A 27,091-nucleotide genomic window follows, 5' to 3' on the forward strand; every position below is an offset into this window, starting at 1 on the left:
TGCTTCTCTTATTCATTAAATTTGTTAATATTTTGATTGTTTTAATGTTCAAATTACTTTTGAATGCATGATCTTAATTTTGCCTCTATGAGGTAGATAGTATTATTTCCATTGCACTGGTAAGAATATGTAGGCTCAGAGAGGTAAATGGTTGTCTTAAGGGATCATAGTTAGTTGAGAGAAGAATGGGCCTCTCAAATCCACCTCTGCCTACCTGCGAAGCCCGTGTCCTTTCCTCTAGACGGCAACGCCTCCATACATGCCATGAGTCCTGGGAAAGGAGTAATGTTATTCAACTGCAGTCTCCCAGGCATCACACGTGGAGTGGAAGGTGTGTTCAAGAGGCTCTGGGGTGTTGAGAAGACAGTAAAGTGAGTTTTAATGGAAAAGATTGTTCTACTTATAGCGGCTCCAAAAAAAAAAAAAAAAAGTGAATCACTCTTCAGGCCTGACATGTTTTGAGAGACAGACATGCCTGTAAATTTGGCCAGACTCGTGGGTGCCAGATGATAATTGACAAAGACCCTAGGGCTTGGCGATCAAGCCAGGACTTCCTCGTGTTCTTCGCTGGGCTCTCCAGGGGCCAAGCGCAGTGCATAATTAAGTCAGATGGTTGCAGAGGGGAAGAGATGGGTCATTTTCTCTATGGAGAGGTTTTCTTCTTGGCAAGATGCAGAGTGACACACTTCAGGCAGCAGGAAGATCATTTCCATAAAAGTCGGCAAGGAGGGAGGGAAATCGCACAGTTACTGAAAGACAAACAAAGCCCAAATACCATAAACAGAGTATGGAGTTCCCAACCAGAGGCACAATTATCTCTTACCTCAAACTTGGACAGGACTCAAGCGAGCATTATAAGAGATTTTCTCATGCACATGAGTAATTGCCCCACTCATTAAAATGTTATAGATGAGCCTCACTTGGAAAGCAACAAAGTGTGAATTCCAATGCAGGACCTGGAGGAGGCTTAAAGGGGCCCAAGGAAGTCCTAGTAGAGAGTTTCAAGGCAGCACAACGATCTTCTAGGAGGCAAAACAGTGGCCACGGTGAGAAGAAAGATGCGAAGAAGAAAAGGCATCACCCATATGAACACTAATAGATGCCTGACATTCATTAATGAAAACACAAAACCATAAAGTAACAGGAGATTATTTATGTCCATTTCAATGAAGGAAAACACATGTTTCAGTCTCACTCGGGGTTCACTTAACTCCTTGGGAATCTTTCTTCTTGGACCAAAGACAATATCAGTTTAAAACAAAGAACCGATGGGATCAATAATAATGTAATTTAAGAAAAATGTGATCCTTCTTTTTTTTTAATGTGATTCCCATGGGGTTTCATAGCACGACAGAAGCCCACACTGATATCCTTAGCCCACAAGTTTCAGGATGCCATCTTCTCATCATAGATATTTTCATGATATCTTGAGGCTGCTGAGCCACCTAAGAAGGGGACAAGCTGAATTCCAAGTCTTCGAAGGTCTATTCCAATAGCTTGGTAGATCATATTGTGAGCTGATCTTGGAATTTAAGTAATCAGATTTGAATTTTTAACTTTACGCATCATCCTGAATGCACTGTGACTTGGTTGGTAATAGTAACATTCACCATGACAGGGGAAGAGCAGCATGGACAGAAGGAAACAAAAATTAATGAGTTTAATATAAGACCTGCTGAACTTGAGACACCTACTGGCCATTTCCGGGGGGGGGCGGGGCATCCCAGTCCCACAGACAACTGATTAGTAACAGCAGCAACAGAAAGATTACAGCCAAAAATTAGAGACGATAATTACTCTTCTCTGCTTTCATATGTGAATGTGTTGCTTGATTCCTGCTTCTTTGTTGTTATATATGCATTTGTCATCAGACGTAGTAAGTCTATGCCTTTGTACCACAGCACAAAGGCTTCTGAGTTGGAGCAAGCGTCCTCCCTGGAAAATTTCAGACACGTGACACAGACTAACCTGATCTTTAAAGGGCTAAACAAAGTCAACATTATAAAAAACGTAACACAACTCCATGAGATTTGGTAGGATAAGGGACATCCATTCAGACACTTTGTATAAAAGACTGATGACCTTTATCAACAGTAACAGGTCACCTGGCCATATACCAGATATGCCTATGGCAACCCTCAAAATATGAGAGAATGTCCACAAGTGATGAACATCCTTCCAGATCACAGGTTGCTGTATTTTGTTTTTTAGAATGTTTCTTCTGATTATACAGTAATATATGTCCATTGTGTCATGTTTGGCAAATGCAAAAGGAGCAACAAGAAAACAAAAATCACCTTCAATCATACCAGAGATAACCACTTCTAATAATTGGCTGTATTTTCTGTTAATTTCTACTCATTACAAACATATGTATTGGGGGGTGTATGACACCATTCTGTACATACCATTTTTATATCTATTTTTCTCTTTAGCACAATGTATTGAGTATTGTCCCATGATATTAAATATTTTAATAACATATTTTTATTGGCTAAATAATGCCTTGTATCATAAATAATTGAGCCAATTTTTCAGCAATGGAAATTTGGTTTGTTTCCAGTTTTTTGTCAGTACAAATAACAAAACAACAAAAAAAAAAATCCCACTACGTAAATCTGGCTATGCTCCTGTATTAGTTGGAGCCAGACAGGATGGCAGATGCAAAAGGAGTTTTATGAAAAGAATATTTATGAAAGCATTGGTGGGTTTCCTTTAAACCCACTCAACAAAGATGATGAGGCAAAAAGGAGTGGAGCCAAGAAGCAGTAGGGAAGCCACTACTAGTCAGGCTTAAATAAGCAAAGGGTGGGGTTCTGGAGCTACCAGAACCCAGTTAGATCTGCAGAGAAGGAAGAGCCACCTGACAGGGGATGTGGCCTTGGGTGAGGAAGGCAGCCACTCCCAAACCACGTCCCAGTTGGGAGGGAGCCAGCCTACCCTCTCTTTCCACCTGCTCTCTGACTGCCCTGGCTTGCCAACAGCAGAAGCCAGCGAGCACACAGAGGGCAAAGGAGCTAGGTTGGTGTCCATTGCATTCAACCTCCCTAGATAGAGAGCAGGGTGGAGAAGAGACAAACCGACATAATCCAAGAGACAAATAGAGAATATCCTGCTCAACAACTTGCTTATGTCTTTCTTAGTTTGAGCCACGAGTGCTATGAAGGTTTAAAAAGCAGAGTATGTGGTCAGTACCTCTGAATTCTGTTTGAGGTCCAGATGGCTGCAGAGCAGCCCAGCTCGTCTAAGTTTCTTTGTTCCAAATCTAGGACTGGGTCAGCCCCTCCTCTGAGCCTCATTCTGCTACAGCCTCCAAGGAGACTTCTACCACTTGGTCCCTGAGCCAGGGCTTAATGGGGCAGCCAGTATATTAGCACATTCAGGAAGTTCAGAAATTAAGTTGCTGCCTAGGCCAATACTATAATGCACCTACAGGATGATCTCTATCACATTTATTACACAGTTATTAAGCTTAAATGACCAAGCTTCTTGCCTGGGTCCCAATCTTTAGTGCATATTGACTGTTATAGAGCAGAGCCCTCTTAACACTATAGGTAGTAGTCAGTGGCCTTGATGCCCTGTCTAATTTTGGTGGGCACGATATTCCTGGAGACTGGTCCCTGCTTCCTTGCTAAGCAGTTAGTTGGCTGATGTCCTATCCCCAAATCAACAGAGCACCCATAGCCATGGCTGTGCCCATGAACTAGTAAAATCACTATTTGCTGTTACGCCCTGCTACCAGATTGAATACCTTTGGCTGTTAAGTCTAGCCCAGAGGGAAGCAAGCATAAATTATTTTTAGGTAATACATTTGGGGTCACTCCTATGGTCCGGTTATGATTCCAACAATAGGTCAACAACAGCCTGAATTTTTCTACCCACTGAGGTTCCATTACGTCTGGTAGTCAGTCAACTGTGCAATAACTGGTTAAACCCTAAAGTTTGCTAACAGTGAGAAAAGAGTAAAAATCCAGGTAGTTTGGCTGCTGACATTTGGCAATGACATCATCTTCTTTCTATGGCCTCTAACCCTCAGGTTCAGCAAATGGGGTTTGAAAGAGCTGCTTTAGGATCTGGCAAGTCATTTGGAAAACTGTCTTTCCCCAATGCAGAAAAATACTTCATTTTTCTTGTCTGATCTATAGCAATGAACTCTTTTCCTGGTTCCTTGGCCATGAAATATGCCTCCTGTATTATTATAGGAAGATTTGCCTCGTTGGGGTCTATATCCTTGATTGCCTTTGAAGTCAGCAACATCAGAAGTTAATTCCAAGCAGGTCTTCTGGGTCCTGTGCATGCTTTGGTGCTTTATAAATTGCATTAGAGGTTAGTTTAAGCTCTTGCAGCCCAATAGACATTGTATTGTGTGCCTCTATTTCTTTGTCTCTTTATTTCCAACAGTACACATTCAAGTCCTGTCTTTGTTTTGTCAGGTGGGTCCTATTAAAATCTTGTATTAAACTTTGCCTCTTTTGAAGTCCCAGACCTCATCCATCTGTTTTGTTTTTTTAATGATTTTGTTTAGAATTTTTTCAAAGTTAATGGAAATGTTTGAGGGACGGAAAGTCTGGTTAATTGATCTTTCAGTTAACTGAAGGTTATTGTCAACCAATATTTTTAGATTTTTGCGTTTTATTTCATCTCAATTCAAATATTCCCCCCATTTGTTTCAAATACCCATCCTTCACTGACCAAATTTCCAAATTTCTTTTTCTTAAATCCTATGTTAGTTAATCCCTTCTACTCCCAAAATTGGGATTAGATGCCCAGAAACTAGATTCTAGAGGGACTGGCTGAGGACTATAAACTATAGAAGAGATGGAAATAAGGAAGAACCCCAGAAAGAACATATGCCCAAATTTGTGAATCACACCTGATAATCATAGACCATATATAAGCATCAAATCTAAAAGTGTATGAGTAAAAAAAAAATTAAAATAAAATAAAAATAAAAAAATAAAAGTGTATGCGTGAGATAATGAACAGCAAGAGTTAAAGGCTAAAGACAATGGATCATAGAGAAAGCAAATGGAAATGAGGAAAAAAATTCCAAAATATTGCTGCCAACACTCATAGGGTATTTGGCCACCCTTACCAGGATGCTTCTCAAAGGTTAATTTCTACAAACAACAAAATTCAAGCTTGCTGAATGTCCCAAAAAATATCCTTTGCTCACAAATTTTAAGCAATGCCCTTTACCACCAAATATAATTTATCTAGAAAATGCCAAATCCAGCATTGCTACTTAAAAAGAAATGTTAAACTATGCATAAAAGAAACTTTGGGTAAGTTCCTAAACAAATAAGGCAGTGAACTAGTTCCAGAACTTCAAGATCGGAGACATGGGTGGTTATACCCAATTCATGAAAATAATTTACTGAGTTCAGTGGGACCCCTGAATCAATACTAAACATGAACAAAAGTATATCCTACCCTAAATTTGTAATGAAGTAATTTGAAAATAGTGTTCGTAAGTTCACATAGTCTAGGGGATGCTTAAAGTATTATGGAGAAACTGTCAAGGTGTCGTACAAATGGGAGAATATATATATTCAGTTCCAGCTCCACAGAGAGAGAGAGAGAGAATAGTTTAACCAAAGGAATTTTAAAACCTCAATGTGATTGAAACAGAGAATCCAGCCACCAAACGAAAAAAAAAATTGAGGGTAGAAAGACAAAAGCATGAAGACATTCAAGGTTAACAAGATAAAAGGGAGGGGAGGATGGGTTAAATAGGTGATGGGGATTAAGGAGTGCTCTTGTTGTGATGAACACCGGGTGTTGTATGGAATTGTGGAATCACTATGTTATACACCTGAAACTAATATTACACTGTATGTTAACTAACTGGAATTTAAATAAAAACTTTTTTAAAAAAGATAAAATAACTGCAAATCCAAATGGTACAGATCAGAAAGGGTGAAACTAACCAGTCTGGGGCATGTTGGAGGGAAATGCAGATGAAACCAGAATGATCTCCTAAGCAACTTCAGGGCAAAAGAATCAAATGCATATTGAACCTCCGGGTTCTTTGAAGTATATTGATCGTACTGTGTATTTATGAACTGTCCTTATTTCAGAATGAAGGTTAAGTCACTGTCAACAAATCTTTTTGTCTTCTTCATAAAGCACCCCTCTGAATATCATTTATATACAGATACTTGAACAGAACACACCTGGCTATGATCATCAAGATTCTGGTGCTCAGGAAAGAACAAAACCAGATAAAGAACGCTCATTATATAAACACAAACACACACACACACACACATCACCAAAAAAAAAAAAATACCCACTTTCTTAAGACTCTTATTTTTAAGTTAGTTAAATAAATTCCGTTTCAAGAGAGGAAATCAAGTGGGATAAACATGCCTTCTTTCAGATACTATGAGCAGTTAGAAGATCACATTCTGTTCTTTCTAGATGGCTGGGAAATATAATCAGACGATCCTGGTCTTGGCAGATACGTGCATCCTGTGTGTGCTTTTCCACAAAGTGGGCACAAGTGTGGTCACATGTTTATGTCCGAAGTTCATTGTCTGAGCTCTGTCTGCACTGGTTAGTACTAGCTCCTGCATCTATCACCATAGGGACCCATATCCATCATTCCCTTTCTTTCCCAGAGATCAACCAAGGGACTAGGCAGTCTTTCCTAGGAAATACTCAAAAACACTCAGAATCATATTCTATTCCTTATTCCTAGACAGCCTTGTGAGGGAGGCTACCTCCTTCTAAATAATATTTCCCTAGTAATTCTAATACCAATCCTTCTAGAGGAACTACTCACAATGACTCACTAGAGAAAAAAAATACAAACTTAATCTCTTGAAAAACCTCCTTTAAATACAACTCTGATTATGTCACTCGACTTTAAAGGTTTCAGTGTCTCCCAGCTGTCTACAGAATACAGTTCAAGATATTAGCTTGACAAACACACTCTTCTATAGTCCAGTCCCTGTCTATCTTTTCAGGGACACATTGTGCCGTTGAGACATTAAGAAATCTTCAGTTCAAACATGCTAAACTTCCTGCAGGGCCTCAAGAAAGGAGAGGCTTTCTCGTGCCTCTGTGTTTTACTACTTGGTATTCCTCCTTAATAAAAATGCCTCACCACCATCTTGGCGGTCATTACCACCATCTATCTTCTGCTTCTTCTCCAACTGGAAACTATTCACCCTTCAAGGCTGAGCTAGACAGCAGCTTAGGAAGTGTTTTCTGGTCATTGGAGGCAGAGTCTACATGATATGCAACTACTACACAATTCAGTATCATATTTAATCTACTTATTGCAAGCATCACAAGGTTTTAATATTGTATAACTGAATCCCAGTGGAATGTGTACGATCCAAAGACTATGTTCTATTAGTATTTGGGGGAAGTGAAAGGTTTCCAGAAATCATGACATATGAAAAAGAAGTGAAGAAAATAGGCCTGAAGAAAACTCAAAGAAGACCTAAAAGCTGTTAACAATACAAACAATAACCACGGGTAGGTTACTATTTGGGTGTCTGGTATGTATAAGGCACCCTACTAGCTACTTCAGAAACATCCATTTAATTCCCTACAAGTCCCCACCCCCAGATGTTTATCATCCTCATCTCCATCTCAAAGAGATGAGGAAACTACTGGAAATCACAGAGCTTCTCAGTTGCATGGCTAGTGTTCAAAGCTGGGTGCCTACTGTCACAGTCCTTTCACACTGTGGCATCCTGACCCACGTCCTGACTTTAGGATCATTGGTCTTGGCGTCTCTATTCTGCTTTGCAATTAGCTAGCTATGTGGTCAATGACAAGTCATTTCCCCCCCTATCTGGATCTCTTGACCACTCCTTTCTTAAAACCCTCTCTTACCCCAGAGAGCCGATCTATAAGTTTTACTTCTTTGTTTTATTTATTTATTCATGAAAAACAGAGAGAGAGGTAGAGACATAGGCAGGCTCCCTGTAGGCAGCCTGATGAGGGACTGGATCTCAGGATCCTAGCATCATGACCTGAGCCAAAGGCAGACACACTCAACCACTCAGCCACCCCCTAGTGTCCCCAAATTTTACTTCTTTCACCCCTGACTATATTGCAAATCTGACCATCTTCATTATCAAAACTCTAGTCCTCTCTCCCAAACTTGTGCAGTAAGTTCTTAATTCATCACTGGTGTCGATACCCATTCAGACTGGCCTCCGATCCAAGAATGGACCAGACTGAGCCTTAAAAACACAAGCTTATCACGGTGCCCCATCTGTCCTTCCAAAGAAGACCAAATCCTTCCCATGGCACACAAGACCCCTGGCCCCCACTCTAGTTTCATCCCACCTTCACCCCCACCCCCACTGTTCCCTGAGCTCCAGCCTTTCGTTTTTTCAGCCTGAATGGCTCCTCCCTTCCCTCACCAGCTCTCTACTCTTGTGACCTTCCCAGGGACTGCTTCACTGGGATGCTTTCCCTGACCCCCCAGATCAGATAGGCCCCTGTTAGACATCTCCACTGTCCACTCTTTTTCCCTCCATAGCATGTACCAATGTGTTGATAAATGACATGCTGCTGTGACAGTGTGACCAGTGTGTGTCTGTCTTCCTCACAGGCTGTAACCTCTAGGACAGCAATGTCCATCCAGGTCCACGTTTCTTCCTTTGTCCCTAGTACATGGTATGGGGCTTGCCAAAGATTAAGTGCACAATAAAAATTTGTTAAATGAATGTGGAAAAGTGTATGTCTATTTCCTTACCTGAACAATAGGAAAATTCAACCATGAGATGTCTAAGGTCCCTCCAGCCAGGACATCCAACTCCTTAGGACACTGAATCACATTCCTTGTTGCCTTGGAAGTCCTAACCAGACCAAGATGGAGGTAGAGTTTAGTTGAGGAGGAAAAAAAAGTGCTTTCTGATAAGAGGAACAGAAGAATTCCCCCAGAGAGTAATGGAGCTAATCAATTAATAGTTACTTGACCCTCTGCCAAGGATGCTATAGTAAGAATTCCTGTATGCAGTGAGAATAAGAATAAATGACCTCAATATCCCTTTTAAAAAAGTCTGCGACTTTGAACCTGGGTGAAATAACCAGACCCAACTCTAAATCCCAGATGATTAAATAGTAAGATCTTTTGCAGAAGATCCTCATATGTTAAAATGGCATTTTAACCTCATAGGGAATTGACACATTCTATTTTAACGTATAGTAAACCACCTTGGGCACTTGGTAAAAATACAAATTCTCAGACTCCCAATCTATAGATTTTGATTCAGTAAGTCTGGCTATTTTTAACGAGAGTCCAGGTGAACCAGGTGAGTTAGAAAATTCTTGCATAATGAAAATAGCTCTGAGATTGAAGCTAGAAGACTGGGGTTCCAGCCAGAATCGATGGCTAATTAGCTCTAGGACCCTAGAAAGCTATGTGATCTTTCTAAGTCCCATGACTTTAGCGTCATCTTGGAAAGAGAAGCAATATTTTTAAATGTCTTAACATGAGTTGGCATGGAAACTGATTCTTAATGATAGCATATGCTACACATTGATCCTAATCTCACTACCTCTGCAAAGGATTCTAAAGCCCTTGTCTCAAAAGCTTAGGATGAATTCATTTAATGTTTGGCTTCCTTTAGAGAATGGAGGCATATTTTACTTCCCTCAAAAATTAAGAGAATTTTGGCAAAGATAAACTCAGCCACCTCAGTGACCAACTGTCAAAACAAGGTTTCGGGATTTCAAAAGCTTTTCCCCACAAACGAGCCTCTCAGAACAGATGTGGGATTATAAATGACATCCATCTAAGGTAAAAACCTGCCTTTATTTTCCCTTCCAGTCACTATTTTGTTCAAGATTCTATCACCTTTGGGAAATGCACTTACGAAGTATTCTTAAAGTAGGAATGCAAAAGCCAATCAAAACTATCTTTTCCTGCTTCTATCCTGGAAATTTGTACATTTGATACATTTTTAGACACTGGAAAAGAATAAAAGTTGGCTTTTTTTTTTTTTTTTTTGAAAAGCCTAGGCACTGGGAGGAGCGGCTGGGTGGCTCAGTCAGTTAAGCATCCAACTCTTGGCTTTGGCTCAGGTCATGATCGCAGGGTCCTGAGATGGAGCCCTACATCAAGCTCCATGCTCAGTGTGGAGTCTGCTTGTCCCTTTCCCTCTGCCATTCCCCCTGCTCGGACATGCTCTCTTTCTCTTTCAAATAAATAAAACCTTTAAAATAAAATTTAAAAAGCCTGAGAATTCAAACCTATTTATCAGAGTCCACAATCTTAACTAAGTTTCATTCATTCTCTCAAGCCTTCATTAACCTCCAGACAAGTGGCTAGTTTCTGCAGATAGAGGAGTAATTTTGACATAGTCCCAGCCTTCAAGGAGCTTATACTCCAGCACAGCTTCAATCAATGGAACTTTGTGCAATAATGGAAATATTCAATATCTTCACTATCCAACACCGTAGCTACTAGCCAAATGTCACTACTGAACATTTGAAATGTGACTGGGGAATGGAAATTTTATTTCATTTTAATTAATTTAGATTTAAACCTAAAGAGCCACACAGTGGTCGCTACCACACAGCACAGTTAGAACAAAAAGAGATATTAGAAGAAGAAAAAGGAGAGGAGAAAGAAAGAAGAGGAGAAGGAGGAGGAAGATGACAAATAATAGAGTATGCTGAGTATGATTATGAGTATATATATAATAAGCTATTGATAACCATGTGATGACTAACTTTTCATTGAAATATTTGAGGGTCAAGGCGATGGTGTTTATGAAAAGATGCAGGGTGAAGATGTCATTTGAAGAGTGAGAGGTGTTCACCAGATAGAAATAGGGAGAAGGAGCCTTTGGAAGAGAAGTCACAACTTCATGGAAGCTTGAAAGCACACATCGGGTTTTTAGGATAATGGTTTGGTTTGGTTGTTGCACCAGATACTTGGGAAGGAAGGAGTGAGGAGGGAGGGCTTAATCATGAGAAATGAGCAGGTGGGGCCAAATCACAAAGGGCCTGATGTATGGTTCTGATGAGTCTGGGCTTTGCCCATAAGCAAACATTTCTCTTGGGTATACTCTAAAGCTTTTCAGTGGTGGTTGATATGCTTGTTGCTTGTTTGTTTTCCCAGGGATGGGGCTAGAGCTGGTGTTTTCATTGTCTTTAACTTCCTGCTTCAGCTTCATGCTTGTATTTTCTCATTGCACAATATTTTGGGTTTCTATTTTCACAATGCCCTAGAAAAACATAAATAGCAAAGTTAAGTTTAATTGAGCTGCAGTCTCTACTCATCACAACTACTTCAACCTAAACCTTTCCAGGCTACAGATGAACCTCATTTTTCCAGTAGGCATTATCATGCTTGCAGACCTGCCAGGAGCCACCGAGAAGGCTCCAGCAGCTGAAAAATAAAGAAATGTTCCAGCTCTTTGCAATGTACAGAAATGAAGGAAATTTATGCTCAGTTCAGTCAACAACAGCACAACTCCAGAATGACCTGAGAAAGTAAAGGAACAGGACAACAGTCCACTGAAGCACAGAAGTCAGAGAAGCTTGATAGTCACTGTTAGTATAAAGTCCTTTCCTTTTAGATCAGCACTGAAACACTATTATTTATTAATTACAAAAAAAAAACCACTACCCTTTATTAAGCATCAACTCTGTGTGGAAGCAGTATGCTGAGCGCTTTGCCTACAGTCTGCCACGTAGTCCTCGTAACACTCCGTTAGGTGAGTCTTATTCCTAGCTCCCACATAGATATGGTGAAGCTCAGAAACACTGTCTAGCATGTGGTTTGCCCATAGTCACACAGTTAGTGAGTGACAGTGTCAGGCTCAAAGCTGGGGTAGGCCACGTGAGACTTTTGCTACTGACAGGCACTGCTGTAGCATAACTGGTGTGGCAAGGAAAACTGAACGCATTCCCACATTCTCCACTTATCCTGCCCGGTGATCACGGCTAAATCCCTCAACACTTCAGCCTGTTATTTCACCTCTAACATGGGGATAATTTGGTCATTGCTCCAATTTTTAAAGGGATTAAAAAAAAGTTGAAAATTTACTTTTAAATGGGAGGTGTTTGGAAGTCACTCAATCATCAAACCAACACAGGCCAAACACCTACAATTTAAAAAGCCTGCAGCCAAGACCTACAGGTATTAAAAGAATATGAAGACCTCAAGAAACTTTCCATTTAGCAGTTAAAAAAATCACAATGTTTATAACATGCCACTCACCCAGACAGGAATACTACTCATTCCCAGATTTCAGTAAAATAGGAAAGGGTATTTGTCTGGGTTGTCCACTCCAGGCACTAGGATCTTTAAGGTTTTAGGAAGAGGAAGGTAACAAGTACAGGAACCTGTGTACCCATGCCCTCCATTGAACCTTCTTGCTAAGTTAATCACACTCTCTAGTCTTTCTGCAAAGCATATGGACAGACACCCAAAGCACACAGAACAGATAGCAGGTTACACCCCCCCCAAAAAAACACTCTGTCAAGTCTGTTGCTGGCTTACCAAGAGTCATTTGGGTTTGCATCCAAGTGTGTTTATGCCAATTGTACTTACCAGTAAAATGACATAATTTAATAATTTGAGGAATTTAATAAAATATGAATGCATAAAGAGTTGCTTTTATGAGAAATAATTTGAATACTTTGAAAAGATTCAATAAGGATGAGTCACTAAGTAAATGGCTTTGGAAATAGGTGTTGGTGAGATGACAATAATTGGGGTAAAAATCATAAAAGTAAAGAAGGATTTTATGCCTATGTTGCTTCATGAATGTTCTTAAGTTCTGACTCCACGTTAAAAAAAAAAAAAAACAGAAGTGCAATTGTAGATTGTGCATCATGGCTGTGGTTTATGAAAGACAATTGACTACAGTCGGTGAACCGTCCCTGCCCCCATCCAAAAGCTTTGGCCTGACATCAAAAGACTGGCAAAGGCATGTACATGTATGTTGTCTACATTAAAATAAAATGTGTATGGTATATGTGTATCATCTTATCCCCGCTTTAACCAACTTTTCAAAAACACCAACCAACTGTTGGTCCCAATCATAGCTGATAAGAGGACTTCTACTGTATTACAAGAGCAGAATTGTTTTGTTTTGTTTCAATTATAGTTTTATGAAGATGGCAAGATATTTGTTGAGTATGGCCAAGCCTATGCTCTGAAATGAGCTACATTTGGTTGCTGTCTCATGGGGCATATAGTAGGTCCTGATTTCAGTCCCCAAGGCCTTTACATAGGGCTGGAGGGACCCTCACCCAGACTGGTTACAGGGGAACCAACAGTTTCTAGATTACCTTGCCCTGCAGGTCTAGATGCTCTCCCTGTCAACTGTTTGGCTGACACTGACTGTGTTCACTCACATGATTTGACTTGGGTTGGAGGAGTGTTTTTTAATCTCTAGGACTCTCATTTCCAAGTCTTATTGCTAATACTCTTGATCAAATTATTGAGTCTTTACAATTGATTTCTATGACGACCACAGTTCCCCCTAAATTGCTTTAAAAAAAAAAATGCTGGAAGCATGTTTCACTCCAAAGTGGCCCCTAATGAGCAATGAATGAACTGTTTCTACTTGGCAAATATTAAACTATTCCACAGATTTTCATATCCACGTATAACTAAGGACTACTTATCAGTTACTGAGCTATGGAAGATTACTAAAATTGAATTTAAAAATGAATACATTGCTAAAATGTACTCAACTCTTCAATTCAATGCTCACCAAAGAAGTCTCGCTATTTCTACAAAACACAAAGCTCTTACTGTATGTGTACAATCTCCAATGGCTGGAATTCTAGCAATTTTCAGAAAGAATGCATTGTTCCCAGAGCTTTATCACTGGGGTCTTAGGTTAAATATGGTCTTCAGTTGCCTCTCCTCTTGTTTTAACAGATGTATAGAAATGCTATTGGGTTTTATCCTTGCTGTTTGGTTCTTGAGAAACCAACTACACTGTTGCCATTTTGACTATTTTTATGTTTTTACTGTTGATGGCAAGCAAAGTTTTTGAGAACCACTGCTCAGCTTGTTAATCAGAATGGCTGGGTGAAGCACTAGCCAGCTCTGAGTCTCTCTGACCTGAGAATTCTATATTCTTGTTCCTTATAGCAGCTGCCATATCTGCCCTCAATAGTGCTCTCCACACTATGGATGATGTGTGGGAGCTTAATCCCCTTTTTTCTCCTACTCAGAGTCTAAACTGAAAAAGATCCCCATTTACAGCTCCATAATATTTCCTGGGTCACGTCATTATACTCAACAATGCCATGCCCCATATTCCATGGTCCTTGTGTATATAAACAAAAATTGTAATACCTTGTGAAATAGTAAATTGGGATTAATTTTACTATTATCTTTTTATAGATAGATTTTTCTTATTGAGACAAAATACTCAACAATACTCTCCATGCCTTTGGTCTCCGCTGAGGGGGACCTCCACTCAACTACCAGATTTGATCATTTCACTCTCCTGCTACAAAAAAAAAGATAAATTAATTAATTTATCTTATATGTATAACTTCTATAAACAGATTAAAATGTAAGGTTTTCTTAGTTCAGTATGCATGCAACCATGATGTAAAACCAACCAAATATTCTCACCTTACTTTCCACTCACTTCCTCTTATATACTCTTTAATAAAATTGAACTGCTCCTAGCACCTAATTTTAAGATATCCTCCTTGCTTTCAGTGATCCATCTGACAGCCTTTTCCCTGTTGTGTGTGGGCTCCTATCCTACCAAAGTTAGTCCTAAGGCTGCCTCCTATAAGAAATTTATCCAAATTATTATAAGCAGGAAGCAGTCTTTCTCGCCAAATCCCAGTAATGCATCCCCTGACAAGTCCCTTAAACTCTGCACTTTCAGCCTGGCATCTCAATGCATTACATCTGCCCTTTGGAACTCGAGCTGCTGCTTCCCCTCCTCCCAAGTTTTCATTTAAATTTCAGTTAGTTAACGTACCAATATCTCTTTTCCTTTTAATTTTTTTAATTTAATTTAATTCTTAAGTAAGCTCTATACCTAATGTGGGGCTTGAACTCTCAACTCTGAGATTAAGAGTTGCATCCTCTATCGATTGAGCGAGCCATGCATGCCCTACCTCCTAACACCCCACCCCACACCCCTACCCCAACAAGCTTCTTGATGACAGGATTTGTGTGGTGTTCAGCTTCTTATCCTCCCACTCTCGTATCTGCCACTGAACCTTGCCAATAGTAAGCAGTCAAAAATAAGATGAATATGTGGATGAATGGATGGATGGATGGATGGATGGATGGATTGATGACTGAATGAATGAATCCAGCAAATGTCTAACCAGTGGTTCTCTCCTACAATAGTTTAATTTCTTGATCCTTATTCTTAGATGAACTGGCCTTGCTAAGGGTATCCCAAGCTGGGCTCAGCAGATTAGCAGGGAATCTCTCTCTCGTGCTTTTGAGGCAGAAGAGTATAATCTGGTTGCAGGGCAGAGCTAGAACATGAAAAACTGTGCCAAGGAAATCCTTCCCACCTACACCTGCAAAGGATGAAAGGCAGAATATTACCTGACCAAGGCTCTTACCCTCCTACAGGGTGACCACAGAATATCATATTCCAAATTTCTGAGTGAAGAAAAGGTTTATTAATGATTATTCTGAAACAATAGCTATGACCCAGGACTGTCCCAAGTAAAAATGACAAAAGATTACCCTACCCTTGGATACATTTCATCATCTATCAGTTGGGTTAATAAAGCTAACCCAGTAAGAGTTCCAATAAGAGTTTTCCACAAGATGAAACATGACCATAAAAGTGAAGTGCCCAGTGTGACATCTGGCACACCAATAGTGGTCAATAAAGAACTGCTCCTTCCCCCACTGCTTAAGAAAAGCACTTTATTTTTACATTTACTGATCTATGTAATCCACTCAATGAACCTTTGTGGTAACCAAGGTAGATACCATCATCTCCTTTTACTGACAAGCATGCAAGTCAAATGAGTCTCCACTAGAAGCTCAGGTCATTCATGATGGAGCCAGGACTTAAACACAGGCACATCTGTCTCCAAACTAAAACTCTTTCTACTGCAACATCCAGATTTTATGAGCTCCACAGATAAGACAGACACCTTGTAACATGAGGCTGCAGTTGTGAGACAGTGGGCAGAGGGCTCATAAAAGGACAACTGGAAGTCCATCCTCTTCTCAGTCCTAAGGGAGACAGAGATTCCAGCCTAGAAACACTAGTTTCATCAGCCTCATCCTTTCCAGAAGGAGACAATTTCCTGGCTCTGTCATAAGCAGTTTCACGCTACATCTCAGAGGTGGCTGCATTTCAGTAGAGGGTGGGAAGAGAGTTGGAATACACCACAGTGGTCTACCCAGATTAGGAACTCAGGATTGATCAGGGAATGGTAACGATCTGGAAGGAGGCAGTTTTCTGGTAGGTTTAGCAAGCATGCAAAAACATCAGTTATGTGTACACATCCACAAGCCTCCTGGCTAAAGACCAACTACCCACTACTGTTCCCAAATGAGACCAAACTATTAGAAAAGCCAGGCATTATCCCTTCTGTTCACGCTTCACTTCCAAAAGACAAATGGTGATTGGTCTAACTCATATATAATTCCTTATCTTTATGTTCTTATGTGAATGTGTTGTCTGATCTTGATTCATCTATGAGTGATGCAAAACTTACTAAAGTCCAACCCAATTTATCAATGAATAGTTCCTACTTCATAGAGAATATGAAAGGTTTTCAACACTGGTACCATATGCCCCTCCTCCTCTAAATTTAAATATAAGAGCATTCATGCTTTCTCATTTCCCTTGCTCACATATCCTTCTCCTTACCTCCAAAACTAGTCCATTCCCCTGTGGACCAGATTTCTTCACCCTCAACTTCCAAGACTGTGCTCCATCAGCCATCCATCCCCTCTAATACTCGTTCTCAATTTCCTCCACTCTGGCTTCTTCCCCTCAGCCTACAAATATGCGTAAGTCTTAGAGATCCTTAAAAACCAACCAACAAACAAACTTTTCATTTCCCCTTCCAGTTCCCACTTTACTTCTTGGTTTTTCCCTTCATCAACTATATTGACAGTGTAACAAACACTAATTGTCTCTACTGGCTCAATTCCCATTCGTCTTCAAAGCATTACAATATGGCTATCCTAAAGACTCCACTGAAACATCACCATTGAAACATAGCTTGACAATAAAAACTAATACCTCAGTAGCTGCATGAGTTAACCTGTCAAATACAATAGTCTCACTTACTTCTTTTTCTTCTTCCTTGATCATTACAGCCAGAAGCATGGGGGCTATCTCCAGGGTGTTCTCATCACCCCCCACAGCCAATCAATCACAAATCTTACATGAAAAGAAGCCTACAAGGAGATGAAAGAGTCTGAGTCCCAGCCTAGAACTTGCTACCAATTTGTTTTGTGATTTTATATTAGCCACTACCATATCCAAGCCTCAGCATCCTCAGCTGTACAATTGAGGATTAAGAGTGAACGAGCTCAACCCTTCCTTTGGGTATAATCCACCTAAGCCATTGCTTTCTAGGCCTGTTTGCCTATTGAGTGCCTAAGGATTGGTTATTTTAGAGTCTCATTCCCTTTCAAACATCATCCATCTCACCTCTCTCTACAGTTCTTTCAATTACTGATAGCACAGCTGAATCTATCCATTGTGCTCCCCACAGCCCTGGTTCTGAATGTTCCCAATTGGCAAAGAACTGGGATTTCCATTTCATCAAAGCCTGTTTTCTTTAACAATTCAATTATCATTGCATTACTGGGTCCTTGTTCTGCTATGGACGAGTGAAATCATAACATTAAGCAGTTTCCCCGATGAAGAGCCAAAAAAAATGCAAAGGAAGTAACATCTGATGACATCCAGTGATTGAGAAGAAACTAAATAACTTTAGAAACTACATTCAGTCGAGACCTGGCATCAACGGCAGCTAAACCATAGTCCAGGTTTCTAGCCACTCATCCTCTTACCTAGCTAGAAGGGGAGGGGATGGCCAACACGGGACCAGCTCCATTTAGATCAGCTTGCATTCATCACAGCACACATTGGGCTTGGAGTCAGGCACTGTTCTTGGGGAATATAAAATGGAAAAACATAATCCTGCTTACCAGAGCCCTTATTGCCAAAGAATGAACAATCCATCTTTTCTTCTGGAAGATGGTAACAAGAATTAGTGTGTTGGAACAACAAGGATTTTGGTCTCAAGCAGACTTGTTTCTAAATTCTGATAACTGCATTACTTAGTCATGGGTGTTGAGGCAAGTTAATTAATCCCTCTAAGCCTCATTTTTTCCATCTGTAAAATGGGTTTTGTACTTTACAGGCTTGCTAAGAGGGTTAGAGTTAACATTAAAAAAAAATGCTGCTTGGCACATGGCAAGTGCTATGAAAATGATCATAATCAATAGTCCTAGTAGGAAAATAGTCATTTGCTAGACATGTGAGATTAAACAAATTACTTTGCTTTTTGACCCTCAACATGTTTACCTCCTTTAAAAAGGAGCTAATAGAACCCATCTCACAGAATTCTGTGCAGGCCAAATTTCATAATGCACATAAAATTATTTGATAAGCCATAAAATACCCAGGTGCTATAAAATGCTGTTACTGATGACAAATAGGGTAAGGAATAAGGACATCCCAATCTCATAGACCCATGGGTCACTTTCTCTTCTAGCAAAAGTTTACTTTCATTTTTAAAAAGATTTTATTTATTTATGAGAGACAAGAAAGAGAGAGGCAGAGACATAGGCAGAGGGAGAGGCAGGCTCCTTGAGAGCAGCCCGATGTGTGGGACTCACTCCCAGGATCACAACCTAAGCAGAAGCCAGATGCTCAATCACTGAGTCACCCAGGTGTCCCAGTTTTCATTTTTAAACAATCATATGCCACTTAACATGTGCCAGTTACTGGCCTAGTGGTTCATAATAGTAATCTCTGGTCTTCATAACCAAGCTTTGAGGGTAGGTACTTTTACCATACCCATTTTAAGATGGGAAACAGGCTCAAAAAAGCTAAATAATTCACCCAAGTTTTTATGGATGGTGGGCACTCTTATATACTATGCCCTATTAACCACTGAATTATCTCTAAAACTTACATTGTACCTGCAGTACCATGTTCAAATTTGGGGCTTCAAGCAAATTTCCTCCCAAATAATCCAAAAACTAGCTACATGGTCCTGTTTTATGCCACCAATCTCCTTCTCTATAAAATCACAGAGAAATGCTAGATGGTTCTGCCCACAGTACACTGGTTTTTGAAGATTAAATTACATAAACCAACATTTCCATCTAGCTTCACTATTATTTTTTATTTTTTGTTATTTATTTATTCCTAAGAGACACAGAGAGAAGCAGAGACATAGAGGGAGAAGCAGAATCTTCACAGGGAAGCCCAATATGGGACTTGATCCCTGGACTGGGATCATGCCCTGAGTCAAAGGCAGATACCCAACCGCTAAGCCACCCAGGTGTCCCTAGCTACATTATTTTAATGAAGAAGTTTCCTACACATTTCCCTGTTACTTGTTATTAATTCTTATAAACCACTTGGTCAGAATAGAGAGCATTTTTAACAAGTGCAATGATAATCAACAACAAAAAGCACAGACACGGGCAAAGGGCATACGTTCCATGAGTGTCAATAAAGAACACAATAAAAATAGGGAGATGAAGGCAGCTGTGTGATGCAGGAGGCTCCACTTCATCATCCCCACTGGAAAGAAGAGTTTCCCCAGCTTTCAAGTCTCCATAAAGCTGTTGGTAATAGTACCTGGCTGAGATGCCCTTCAAGAAATTCCCACTGGCATTCCTATATGTGGCTTGAGATCACTATGGCCTCATCTACCATTCTGGGGACTCTGGCTCTTTGTCTGCCTCTCACCTGTGCAGGGGATTGACAAAAGCAACCCACCTTCTCTGTACCTACCCCAAGTCTGGGGGAGAGGAAGGTCAATTTCCAGGTGCATCAATCTTCCCTGAAGTCTCTTCCCGAGGTAGGTAAGGAGTGAGTCCTATTTTGTAGCTGAGGAAACCAAACATCCTCAGAATGGAGTGACTGAGAAAGATGGACCAGCAAGGTATGGTGGAAAAATATAGTCTGGTCTCCCAACAGATTGGGACCAAATTCTCCCTATACTTTGGCTGAGCGTAGAAACTTGGAAAGGTGACTTGTGAAGGTCACCTCCATGAACCTGGGTCCTTACTTGCAACATGTAAAGAATATCCGTCTCCTCCCAGGGTTGCTGTGAAAGCTGAAATAAGATAACGTATATGAAAGCCCTAGCCTTGTATCCAGCACATACATAATCAGCCCCCACAAAAAATGTCACTCTCCTCCTTACTCCCTTTCCCCAATCATGTCATCTGGGGAACAACTGAAGAAGCATAAGGGCTTTTCAGTGTTGAAAAATGAAGCCTCAGAAAGATAGTGAGCAGAAGAGAGGAGAGAAGAATAACTTTAAGTAGTCCTCAAAAAACAACTCAAATTGGCTGGATAAAAGTTCCGGGTTGGGGAATGAGGGTAAGGATGGGGGTGGTACAAGTTGACGCCATCATAGCAGTGAACTTCCTGGCATTCAGCTGCTCTGAACGTTTTCAGAGAAAAATCATTCTTCATCTACAAGTTATGACCTTATGAATAATTTTTTGTTCATTAGCATGAACAGAAAAATCTGATCGTTTCAAAAGGACCACTTGAAACTCTTCTGCACGCATAACGGGCACTAAGAATCAACGCAGAGGCACAGTATAGGCCTGCAGATAGTCTCTTTCCCAAATGCTTCACAAAGCCTTGTTCTAATTAAAGGGTATGCTTTTGCCTTTCAAGAGAGACCAGGACCTCCAGCAATCTTAGTGTAGAGTCTAGAGTCTTCCCTTTATCCCCAGGACTGGCATACACAGGGGCCAATTAAATGATGAGTGAACGAAGGACGTGGATAACTAAGTGAATGGTCACTCGTTTCTGCCGCTGGTAGCATGTTCTGTGCATGCTGCTTCTGTCCATTTTCAAAATCAGTTTCAAGCTTCCTTGGCAAAGATGCCAGTCACTTCCCAAAAATCTCTTCTCCCCCCATCTCCCTGGTAACAAAAAGCTGAATTCCTGAACTTATTCAGAGAGACCACATACCCAGTTAAAGGCATCTATTTTCCAGGCCTCCCTTAAAGGTAGGTATGGCCTTGTGACCAAGACTGACCAATAGTGGTCCTTCCAGCAAGTTTCCTTAAAAGGAAGAGGAAAGGCCCTTCTTCTTTCCTCCCTCCTTCCCACTTTTGGATTGTCAAGTTGGAGCCCCAGCCACCATCTTGGACTGCCAATACAAGACTTGGGATGCAAATGCTATAAGCCGGAAGAGTATAAGCAGGCTCCTGATGACTTTTCGGGGCTGTCATAGCAGCTCTGGGCAACCTACTCCCAGATTTAATTTATACAAGAAAATAAACCCTTGGATGTTTGAGATATTTTATAGGGTCTCTGCTAAGCCTAAGGGATCCTGCTCCCAAAGCCCAATCTGGTTTTTCTGGTTGTAACAACCAAATATCCCCAGTGACTCACAGCACTGCCTCTAACTCGTAAGTCTGGACAAACAGACAACCTTCCCATGAATAATTAGTAGCTTGATACCTTAATCACAAAGCTGATGCTTTCTGTGAGGCCATCTTTTGACTTTTATGGCTTTTTAAATATTTTTCTCTAACAAAACCTATACATTAACCCTCTTCTGATCCCTATTCAAGGACTGCTTTTCACTTCCAGAACACAGCTCAGCAAGATGTCTGCCATCCCACTCGAGCCATCTCTGATTCAAATCCCGTCCTCTATCTACCCACTTCAGCCACTGTTTCTATTTGGGAAAATTCACAAATAACCAGTTCACACTTGTTTCTGATTCTGGGGCCCCTCAAAAAAAATGCCACAGTACTTGGATGGAGAGTCATCATGATGGTGACTCAGTCCAAACTCAAAAGCAAACCTCTACCACCACAGGACCAAACTTGATGGGAATTTGGGGTGTTGGCCTGACATACCAACCCCAGGAACGTGACTTTTTACTCAGGCCTAATCACTACCATCACACACAGGACACCAAAATAATTTTATGATGTTCCCAGCTATTTATGGTGAGGTGTAACCAGTGACATTTCAGAAAATGTCTGTCCCACATCTTGGTGCTTGATTTTGTTTTTAAATTGAAGCTGCAGAAGACATTTCACGTGCCAGGCAGCTCACATGCCTGCAGATCCACATGTGATTTGTGGGTATGACTTTTCCCTTGCGTATAGTTCCATATAAGGTCCCCTTTGCCTTCTAAATGTCAGAAAACTGTCTCATTCATGGAATCTTGAAGGACTAATTCTGGCTCTAGTTACCACACGCCGTCTGGTATGTGTGTACCTGTCTGTTGGCTTCCCTCAACTCTGTCCCCACCCACGACTCTGCCACCGCAACCCTAACCCCACGCTCCCAGACCATAAGAGCCCTCAGGGGACGAACTCACCTTTTTCCATCTCTATGATGTGTGCATAGTAGGAATTCAACTCACATTATTTATTTATTTAAATGATTCAAGTTCTTTACTTTGGAAAGAATATAAAGATTAAAAGGTTAATCTAATTATAGGATTATAGACACCATAGTATTATTACATATATAAATATAAAATTAATCTAAGGTGCTAAGAAACCTCTGATGTAAAATCTTCCAGAAAATCCCGCCTCATTTTAGGAAAGAATACACACACCCACACACACTCATCCATAAATTTCATTTTATCTTTTTTTAAAAAAACATTTTCCCTTTCATAAACTCACTGTTGCTTCTTTAATTCTTACCACTAGAAATGTGAAGGTCAAGCTACAGTCAGCTTAAACAAGAATGAGTCCTCCTTAGGCCCCCTTCCTGGAAAGGGCAGGAGGGCACCAGGGATACAGGACAACAAGTGATTTTGCATCGTGCTCAGTTCAGGTCCTGTCCTTAGAAGTTGATGAAGGAGGCTTTTATTCAGGACTTTTGAAAACAAGTGGGAACTCAAGAGAAAGGAACTTCATCCTCATCCTATAAAATAAATTGTGTACAGTTCATTGGGTCCTTAAGCATAAATACCAGAAAACATGCTGCAAATAATTTTCCAGTGAAGCCATACCGTGGTTCTAGCATTAGCTATCAATCCTTCCTTATTAGAAAATATATGAAGCCCTGAGCTAGCCCTGGCTTTGCTCCTCTACTTCTGTTGAGTCCTGTGTCTTTTCATCTGCTGCCCCCCTCCTTTGCTCCATGCTGGGATACCTCCAGAGAGTCTGCCCCCTGACAGTACAGCTGATGGACGTCTTGTAGAGAAATCTGTCTCCTGTCTGCAATTGTATGCAGCTTAGTCTCTCTCTCTTTCCTTTTCTCTCTCCTTCTCCCCCCCCCCCCGCCTTCTAATAACTAAATAATTCTTCCATAGCATTTCCTGGGCCCTTCCATATCAACTGTTCCCTGAACCATGGCCTGGAAATGTCTCCAAGCAGTAATCTGGGGGGTTTCACCTCACTTCATTTGTTTCTCATCTCTTAGGGATCAAAGGTACTTCATTGTCTAATGTTGGGGGGTCTTGACACTGTTGCTTCATATATTTTGTATGGTTTGGGAGGGTTACTTTAGGGAGGATGTATCTGGTCTTTTGACTCCACTGTGGCAAGAAGCAGAAGTCCTATGTTCACTTTTAAAATGAAATCCCAAACATTATATGGTCTCATTCATTTGGGGAATATAAATAATAGTGAAAGGGAATAAAGGGGAAAGGAGGAAAAATAAGTGGGAAATATCAGAAAGGGAGACAGAACATGGAAGACTCCTAACTCTGGGAAACGAACTAGGGGTGGTGGAAGGGGAGGAGGGCGGGGGGTGGGGGTGACTGGGTGGGGGGCACTGAGGTGGGCACTTGACGGGATGAGCACTGGGTGTTATTCTGTATGTTGGCAAATTGAACACCAATAAAAAATAAATTTATTATTAAAAAATAATAAAATAAAATAAAATGAAATGAAAATCCCAAACAAGATAAAACTAAACAAATAAACTACACGTTTGTTTGACTGACTGACAGACAAGCAGACTGATGGAACTGAGACCAGATAAACTTGCCAAGATATCTTTAAAACAGATTTTGATGTTAATTTGGACAAATAGTTACTAGGTCACTTTTTGCTTGAAACCAACTTGCTCCTTGAATACAACAAAGCATCAATTGTTTAACGAAGTAAATCATCCTTAAGTCTGTTGTCTTCCAGTTGCCCGCAAACACTCAACTATCTTTTCCAACCTAAGAAAGTCACGAACGTCTTCACCAAGTCCAAAATGTAATAGCTTCCATTCTGTGTGGTTGTCTCAGCAAATCCTCTTCCTCCTCTCCCTCCTCCTCCTCATTCAGGTGCTTTTTGTCCTCCTGGGTGTTCCCTTTCCTTGGCAGAGAATAACCACTTCTAAGGCTAATTGTAAGGGTGAGTTTGGTTTTGGTTTTCCTTTCAGGTTTTTACTTGAAAATATTTTTTATTCTCCTACCTTTCCTTGTGTTCTGGCTCTGTTTGGACAATAATGATGTGTTCTTAATTGTAATCATATAAAGACTCTCTTATGTGGAGGAGTGGAAGTAGCACCCATTCTATTGATCCTATCATCTCGGCTCTCCTCTCCCATGTCCCACTCCCCACTCCTTAGGAGGTTTTATACTACTTCCTTCTCCAGCAAATTGTCCTCATCCACCTCTGGTGGATTTCTGAATTCCTTGGCTCTAGGATGACTCAGGAAATCCCTAAATCCCCAAGTAGGTAAATAGGCTCAAAAGGAGTCAAGAAGGGGGAACAGGGAAGTAGAGCTGTACCAGAAGGCTGGGCCCTTGCTGCTCTACTCTGAGTCACCCCAAGTACACCATTTAAAGTAGGCTGTAGTCCTAATTACTTCTTTTTCCTGTCCACTGCTGCACTGACCCTGGCAAATACTAAAGGCACAGCAAATATGTTTTACCTTCTAGACCACAGACAGCTCTTCAAAAAGCCTTCAAGGTAAGAGGGTTATATTACTCCCCAGCTTTTGAAGGAAAAAAAAAAGGTTTTTTTCCTTCAAAAATGGAGAGATGGCCAAAAATAAAGAATGGCCACTTGTCTTGGTTTACTTGGGACTGAAGGAGGTTGCCCAGGATGGAAAAGGTATCTGCTTTGCTGTGGGACTTTTAGTTTTAAAACTAGACAGGCCCATGTCTACGAGGATGTTTATCTGGCACTTCCTGGTTGCATGCCATGCCACTTCTGGTTCACCCTAACAACTATCCCCAGTGATGAGATGATTTAAAAAGATGATCAAGGCAAAAGTCAATCACGATTATGTTCAAAAGTAAATATCCCCAATCACTTATTCTCCAAGTATTGTCAATTCAATGTACAATATGACAGTTTGGCAAACATTTTTGGTGTCTTTAAACATATTTATCTGTTTTTTTAAATGTTCCACAGTTTCAAAAATAGTTCCCTGCTCTATTTATTTCTATTTCATTTTTTAAAGATTTTTATTTATTTACTTTAGAGAAACAGAACATGAGTGGGAGGAGTGGGGGGAGAGAGAGTCCTAAGCAGACTACTCACTGAGCTCGGACACTGATGTGAGGCTCAATCTCACGACCCTGAGATCATGACCTGAGCTGAAATCAAGAGTCTGACACTGACCCAACACAGCCACCAGGTTCCCCTATTTCTTTTTCATTTTTTAGTATTATATCTTTCCTTCCATGATTTTAAGAGAGAAATTCTGGAGTCACTTTAATGGCCATTGATGGGGAAACAGAGGACTAGCTGAGGACAAAGCACATTGACAAGCCCTTGAAATAGGGAGAGTGACATTCCTCTACAGAGTCAACTGCCTCGATGTTCATACTTTGCTAAGGGCAGAAGGCAATCTTAGCTCCACCCCCAGGATCCTATGAGTCTAACATATAAAAATTCCTTTAGAAATTTCCCTTTATCTCTAAACCCCCAAGACACGTTTTGGCAATCATCCCCCAAGCACGTGGCCCACTGATATACATCTGAAGAGTCTCATGACTCAGGTTTCATTAGATGGTAGTAAGTGCCCTTTTCTAAACAATAGCCAGCCCCCTCAAGGTCCTGGAAACCTTGCTTCCAAAATCCCTTAGAGAGCAGCTATCCCCAAACCCTTCCCAACTCCCAGGTATATAATCAGCCTCCCCTCACAGGCCTGGGGCAGCAGCTCTCCCTGCCCAGGGGTCCTGTCCCCAGGCTTTTAATAAAACCACCATTTTGCACCAAAGATGTCTCAGGAATTCTTTCTCTGTTGTCAACACCGGACCTCACCTATATTCCAAAACTTCATCAGCCAGTATAATGGAACACTTTAAAAAAAAAAAAAAAAAAAAAACATGGTCTGAATTACAAACATTTTTTGCTTTATACCAAAAATAGCATAAATCCCTGTGAAGAAAAATACCAACATGTATATGTTACTTGGAAAAATGTTTATATGCTTCTATGTACATATGTGTAGGTATTAGCAGTTTTCTAAATAATACACATGTGCTTGTTGGCCCTCTTCTCCAGAAAAGATTTACGTTTGGCTATGACTTTATTTTTGTGCACAGTGTAAAGGACATTTAACTTATTTCAGCTAATCTATTTTTGCCACTTAGGTTCTTTCAACCAATCCTCTATTACTGGTTACTTAATTTTTCCACTGAATCCCCTATTACCAGACATACAAGTTTTTTCAGTTCTTCTTTGTCACAAAAAGGAAGCACGGGAAGTACAAAATCATCCTCATTATGTACCAACGTTAGACGTATTTGGAAAAAAAGTAGTGATTGTACAATTTTTATTTCTTATTAAATCATCATTTCAGCCACCTCACTGTAGTGGCCAAACCTTCTTCACCAAACTGCTTTGGCCAAAATGTTTTCAGCCATCTCACCTAGAATCCTGAAGTATGAGTTACATGCTTATTTTGAGGAGAAAACCAGAGACCAGGGTGAAAGGCTTGGAGAGGGAAAGAATAGAGAGGTGTTGACATGATTGTTACTTTAAAGCCATCGGAACTTACTGTAG

At 40.5% G+C, this 27,091-nt stretch overlaps 1 long non-coding RNA gene across 1 annotated transcript in view; it reads right to left on the minus strand.

Annotated features, from left to right (window-relative positions):
- Nucleotides 1–341: 341 nt before the first annotated feature.
- LOC102152291 overlaps nt 342–27,091 on the minus strand; it is a 97,014-nt gene continuing 70,264 nt past the window's right edge. The window contains exons 2-4 of the long non-coding RNA XR_005367121.1: nt 10,705–11,201; nt 8,723–8,825; nt 342–749 (exon numbers count right to left, since the gene is read on the minus strand). This is a non-coding gene — a long non-coding RNA (uncharacterized LOC102152291). The remainder of the gene's footprint in view (nt 750–8,722; nt 8,826–10,704; nt 11,202–27,091) is intronic.

Source organism: Canis lupus, chromosome 11 (genome assembly GCF_011100685.1).
Source record: "Canis lupus familiaris isolate Mischka breed German Shepherd chromosome 11, alternate assembly UU_Cfam_GSD_1.0, whole genome shotgun sequence".
Classification (NCBI taxonomy): Eukaryota; Metazoa; Chordata; class Mammalia; order Carnivora; family Canidae; genus Canis; species Canis lupus.